The sequence below is a fragment of the Talpa europaea genome (assembly GCF_964194135.1).
Source record: "Talpa europaea genome assembly, chromosome: 10".
NCBI classification, from domain to species: domain Eukaryota; kingdom Metazoa; phylum Chordata; class Mammalia; order Eulipotyphla; family Talpidae; genus Talpa; species Talpa europaea.
In genome coordinates, this window is record NC_140077.1 from 22,900,567 (window position 1) to 22,907,340 (window position 6,774).

Below are 6,774 nucleotides of genomic sequence, written 5' to 3' on the forward strand. Positions count from 1 at the left end.
TTTCGTCATACTGCCTGTTCTGTTCCCCACTCTGTCTCCGGTGAATCCTCACTCTCCCACGCATCTGGCCTGTACCCCGGTTCTTGTATAAAAATAAATAAACCTTTTAAAAAAATAAAAATAAAACACATGATGGATTGAAATAATACTCTGTAGTTCTAAGCAGGGATACTATGAAGGGACCTGATTTGAACGAGGGGGCATAGGAGTGAGGGCTTCTTGGAGTGAATGATGTTTGTCTAAGACCTGAAGGTGAGCAGGCTTTAGGTTTAGTGGTTTGTCTAAACAACCAACGCTCCAAAATTTCCAGATCCTCAGGCCTTAGGGCAATGGTCTGGCTGGAAGGTGGGTTCAGGCTGGACCTGTGTTGAAGGTCTGTTGCATAGCAGGCTCACTGTTCTCACTGAGATTGCATGTTTATGTATGTCTGTGTGGTTGAAGATGGGGGTGGTACTTTTCAAGCTCCTCTAATCCACTTTTGGGCCATGCTCCAGACTGAGCAATAGCAAATGCGGAGGTCCCAGAGTTGAAAGAATTTGGCCAGAGTTGCTGGCCTAGGGAACAACGAGGACAGTGGGGTAACCAAAGGCTGGAGAGGCTGCTGCTGGTGATGGTTTTACAGGACCTTGAATTAGCCTCTACTGGGGTCTCAGGGGTGGGTGTAGAGATGGGACACAGAGGACTGACCTCATCTGACTTTATTTATGCATACAAGAACTGGGGTGTAGGCCAGAGGTGCGGGGGTAGGGGGTGAGAGGATTCACCAGAGACAGTGTGGGGAACAGAACAGGCTGACTGACTGAAATACACTGCTGAGGGGAGCAGCAGGCAAGACAGGAGTGGTCTGCTGTGCCATGTGGGTAGCTCCATGGTCAGGAGGAACTCATGCCACAGTGGCTGACAATAGCTTCATAGTGCTGAGACTTTAAGCCCTGTGCCACCAGGGAGGCCCTGACTTGCTTATTTATTTATTTTTTTTTTAAAGATTTATTTATTTATATAAGAACTGGGGTACAGGCCAGAGGCGTGGGAGGGTGAGAAAATTCACCAGAGACAGAGCAGGGAGCAGAACAGGCAGAAGGACCGAAAACACTGCTGAGGGGAGCAGTGGGCGAGACAGGAGGGGTCTGCTGCACCATCTGGGTATCTCCCTGGCTGCTGGGAATCAAACCCATGCTGCAGAGACTGCGGACAGCTACACAGCGCTGCACTCAACCCGCTGCCCCACTGGGGGCGCCCCTGACTTGCTTTTTTATTTTATTATTATTTTTTTAAAATATTTATTTATTTATTTGTTTGTTTACACAAGCACTGGGTACAGTCAGAAGCGCGGGAGGGTGAGAGAATTCACCAGAGCCAGAGCAGGGAACAGAGCAGGCAGACTGATGAAGAAATACACTTCTGAGGGGAGCAGCGGGTGGCAGGAGAGGTCTGTACGCCATGTGGGACCCTCCTCTGGTGGCCGGGGAGCAGCCAGGGATCGAACCGGTGCTGCAGAGGCTGCGGGCAGCTTCGCAACCCAGCGCTCAACCACTGTGCCACCGGGGAGGCCCTGACTTGCTTTTTTAAAAGAAAAAAAGATAACTGCTGTTGTGTGGCTCATAAATTAGAGAAGAGCGAGAGGAAATGAGACCTGCTAGGAAGCTGTACTTACAATCCAAACAAAAGTGGGGGGAGGGATGCATCAGATTGGCGTGGGGAGAGTGGGTTGTGCCAGTGTAGAGATGGCAAGTGGCTATAATAATATAAAAACTGTAACCTGAGGAATAGGGGACATCTTGAGCTTCCACTGAAAGAAAACCAGTCCCTTGCTTATTGGACCACAAAGGCTGGACAAAGTTCATTCACTTAATCATTCAACCCTTTTTTGTTGCTCCCCCTATAATTAGGCACTGTCCTAGGTACAGGGGCTACTTCAGAGAACAAAACAAACAGAACTCTCCGTCTTCACGGAGGATCAAACAAAAATAAACATAAATTTTAGATGGTTAGATAATGACAAGTGTTACAGAGAAATATACAGCAGAAAAGGGGATGGAGAGGGCGGGGTGGTTTCAACTTTAAAGCTGGGCAGCAGAGAAGGTGGCTAAAGGCTTGAGGAATTGAGTCTTCAGCTAACTCCTCCAGATGGGAGAAGCGGCAAGTGCAAAGGCCCGGAGGAGGCATGTGCTTGGGGTATTTGACGATAAGCAGCTGGAGTTGAGAGAGTGAGAGGGAGATGAGATCAGATGTGAACAGGTGTCAGATGGCATAGGGTGTTATAGGCAAAGACTTTGACTTTTCCTCCCAGTGGAGTCATTGGAAAGTTGTGAACACAGAGGTCATAGGGTCTTGAGTAGCCATAGACTGACTAAGATGGGGAAGACTGCGTATGGAGCCTTTGGGAACAGGTAAGTCTGTTTTTGACATACTGAGTTTGAGGTGGCTATTGGACATCCAGATGACGCTGGAACAGCTTCAGCAGCTAGATATATGAATCTGGAACTCGGGGGATCTCTGGGCTGGGTGTAGAGAGGCGTGTGTGTGTGTGTGTGTGTGTGTGCATTTCAAGCAAACAGATTTATATCAACAAGTGTAGATAAAGAAGAGAACTCGCTAAGCTTGGGACACTCCAACATTCAGAACAGATAAGGAGGAACAGCCAGTGAGCTAGAGAAAACATAGCAACATATAAACAGTACATGGCATCCCATAAGCTAAGCTAAGATAACATTTTAAGGAAAAGGTTATTGACAGTGTCAAATCTGTTGAGAGGTCAAATAAATAGGATTATTGGATTTAGTAACATGGAGGTCACTGGTGAAGAGGTCTGAGAAATAGTCTATTCAACCCATACTCCTCTCTGAAATTCAAATTTTAAAAGTCAGTTGAAATATTTGTTTTATTATTTTTTTAAAGATTTATTTATTTATGCATATGAGAGCTGGGGTACAGGCCAGAGATGCGGGGGATGAGAGTATCCACAAGAGACAGAGTGGGGAACAGAACAGGCAGACTGACTGAAACACACTGCTGAGCGGAGCAGCGGGCGAGACAGGAGAGGTCTGCTGCGCCATGTGGGTTTCTCCCTGGCTGGCCGGGGATCAAACTCGTGCTACAGAGACTGTGGATTGCTTCATAGTGCAGTGCTTAATCCCTTGCACCACCAGGGAGGCCCTGAAATACTTATTTTTAAAAAAGTCTTAAAAGCCACAAAGAAGGAGCAGGATAGTGGGGAATTACCTGAATAAACCTCAGGACTAAATAGGAATGAGAGCAGAGCCCAGCAAAAAGGGAACTATTGCTTGGGTGGTGGTGGTGCAAATTAGGAAGAATCCATTGGGAAGCTGAAATGCACTTTTGGCGGCTTCATGGGAAGTGGGAACAAAAGCTGGAGTTTAGGAATCACCAGGAGTGAAGGATTGAATAAATCACACGTGTGCACCTTAGGCTGGGGCCTTCATGGACTCTAATTTGAAGCAAGGGCCTCCCTGGTGGTATAAGGAGTTAAGCACAGCACTGTAACTCTATCCCCAGCCTCTGCAGCACAAATTCAATTCCTGGCTAGCCAGGGAGCTACCCACATGGCACAGCAGACCTCTCCTGTCTCCCCCACTGCTCCCCTCAGCAGTGTATTTCAGTCAATCTGCCTGTTCTGCTCCCCACTCTGTCTCTGGTGAATCATCTCACCCCCCTACACCTCTGGCCTACACCCCAGTTCATGTATGCATATATAAATAAATATTTAAAAAATAATAATTTAGGAGCAAGAATAAGTCTAACGTGCATTTATATACTCGCAAGTTAAGGTCAAGTCCTTTGGGTGACCCAGGGACTCTCAAAGCTTCAATGTGGGTGAGAGTGCTTCTGGACCTCTAGTGTCCCCGGGGAATTGGACAAAAACAAACATAAATCCTCTATGGAGGATGACAACATTATCCTAGGTCCCCCAATTATTTCTACAAATAATTTTCAAACACAATATCCAGTATTCAATCAAAGATCACCATGTATACCAGGAGACAGTAAAGTAGGAGAAAGATTTTGCTCCTTGTGCCTTAATGCTCCATCCCTCCTTGCTGCTTGTGAAGGGCGTGGGTGTGTGGGTGTGGATGTGTGTGGTGGGGGAACAGAAGGAAAGAACAGGACACTATCTTACCCTGTTAGAAATGGCTCTTGGTTCCCTTTGTGCTGGTTCAAGCTTAGTATTACATTATTTCCTGCCTCCTGTGCCCTTTCTACTCCTGCCCATCCTTTCCAATTTATCCTCCCGGTGCTTCTGCAGCTAACCTGCTGGCACATCGGTTGGTTAGCACATTGGTTGGTTAGCGCCTCAGGCTATTTGCCCAGGTGCTGCCAACACCTGCAGTGGTGGCCGACTCCACTTACACGAAGCGTGTCCAAACTAGAGACACAAGGTGTTGAGGGCTAGTATCCATGTTTTTGTTTTCTAGTACTCTACGCCACACAGTTTACAGTTTGCAGGACTGCATCCTCGCTCTACCCCGGGAAATATTCTTTTTAGTTTACAAATAGGAAATAAGAAAGAGCCGAAGCCACGAACAACATGAACATTCCACAATCTGTTCATACCTGACTTCACTCATCTCGCTGTGCTATGTCTCTTTCTCAACGGAACACTCCTTAGTTACTTCCCCAGCATTCATTTCCTTCTTTTTCCTTCCCAACATTCTTTTTTTTTTAAGATTTATTTATTTATGCATACAAGAGCTGGGGTACAGGCCAGAGATGTGGGGGGTGAGAGGATCCACCAGAGACAGACTGGGGAACAGAACAGGCAGACTGACCGAAGTACACTGCTGAGGGGAGCAGCGGGAGAGCCAGGAGAGGTCTGCTGTGCCATGTGAGTTGCTCCCTGGCTGGCCGGGGATAGAACTCTTGCTGCAGAGGTTGCGGATTACTTCATAGTGGGTGCTTAACCTCTTGTGCCACCAGGGAGGCCCTCTTCTTAACACTCTTGATTTCAGTTCTGGTAATAAGGTACTAGAAAGGCTGCCCTAGCACCAGCTCATGAATAGGACACTGAGCTGCCAATGGAGGTGAACTTCTGGGCTGCAGGATTGGCTCAACAATGAGCCTGCGAACTAAGCCAGCCCAACATGGGCATCTCAGCCCTTTTGAAAAAGCTGTCAATATGCGGACTCTCTGCTCTTGGGTAAGGAAGCATGTCCCTCTGCTACAGGTTGAAACCAACACCATGGGAAAACCAAATGGAGAAATAGAATAAAACCAAGTCTTTGGTGACAGTAGTAAGCAACAAGATCAAGCTTCATGCAAAGTCAAGCTGTTTAATAGAACTAGAACGCAAGTCATCTGTGAAAATTTATTTTTATTTATTTATTTATCTATCTATCTATCTATCTATCTATCTATCTATCTATCTATTTATTTATTTATTTATGCAAGCACTGGGTACAGTCAGAAGCGCGGGAGGGTGAGAGAATTCACCAGAGCCAGAGTGGGGAGCAGAGCAGGCAGAGGGACCGAAGCACACTGCTGAGGGGAGCAGCGGGCGGCAGGAGAGGTCTGCGCGCCATGTGGAACCCTCCTCCAGTGGCCGGGGAGCAGCCAGGGATCGAACCGCTGCCACAGAGGCTGCGGGCAGCTTCGCAACCCAGTGCTCAACCGCTGAGCCACCGGGGAGGCCCATCTGTGCAAATTTAAACTTTCTAGTCACCACATTAAAAAGTAAGAAACAAAGTGAAATGAACAATATTTTAGTTAAGTTAATATATCCAAAATAGTATCTCAACATATAATTTTGTAAAATATTATTAATAAAAAGTTTTATATTCTATTATTCATCCTAAGTCTATGAAATCCAGTGCATGTTTATATTTAACAGCTTATCTGGATTCAGGCTTCATACTTTTCAAGCCTGAATAGCCCATGTGGCCAAGAACCAACAAAAATTGACAACATAGTAGTAGAGTTTTCCTTTATTAAGCCAATAACTTCCCTTAAAAGAATCTGCACAGTTTTATTGATACACAATTTATATATGTAAAATTTACCCATTGAGAATTTCCCATTTGGGAAAACCCAAATGTCCATCAACTAATGAATATATAAACAAAATGTGATATATTCAGGCCTCCCTGGTGGTGCAAGGGGTTAAGCCTCAGCACTATGAAGCTATCTGCAGCCACTGCAGCATGAGTTCGATCCCCAGTCACAGAGACTACCCACAGGGCACAGCAGACCTTTCCTGTCTTACCTGCTGCTCTCCTTAGCAGTGCATTTCAGTAGATCCGCCTGTTCTCAACTCTGCTCTCCACTCTGTCTCTGGTGAATCCTCTCATCCCCCGCACCTCTGGCCTACACCCCAACTCTTTTCTGCATAATAAATAAATCTTTTAAAAATGTGGCATATTCATACATGGACAGTTATTTGGTAATAAAAAGGAATGAGGTGTTGATACATGGTACAACTTGAATGAAACTTGAAAATATTATGCTAAGTAAAAGAAGTCAGTCACACAAGGTCATACACCACGTGATTCCAATTATGTGAGACATCCAGAATAGGCAAATCCATAGAGACAGAAAGTAGGTTGCCAGAAAACCAGGGTGATAGGGAGCAGGGCATAGGGAAGAAAGGACTTAATGAGTATGGACTTAATGCTTAATGAGTATGGGTTTTCTTTTCGGGGTGATGGAAGTGTTCTGGAATTAGGTGGTGGTGATTGTTGTACAAGGCTGTGAATAGACCAAAAACACTGAATTGTGTGCTTTGAAAGGGTGAGCTTTATCGTATGTGAATTACATCCCAAT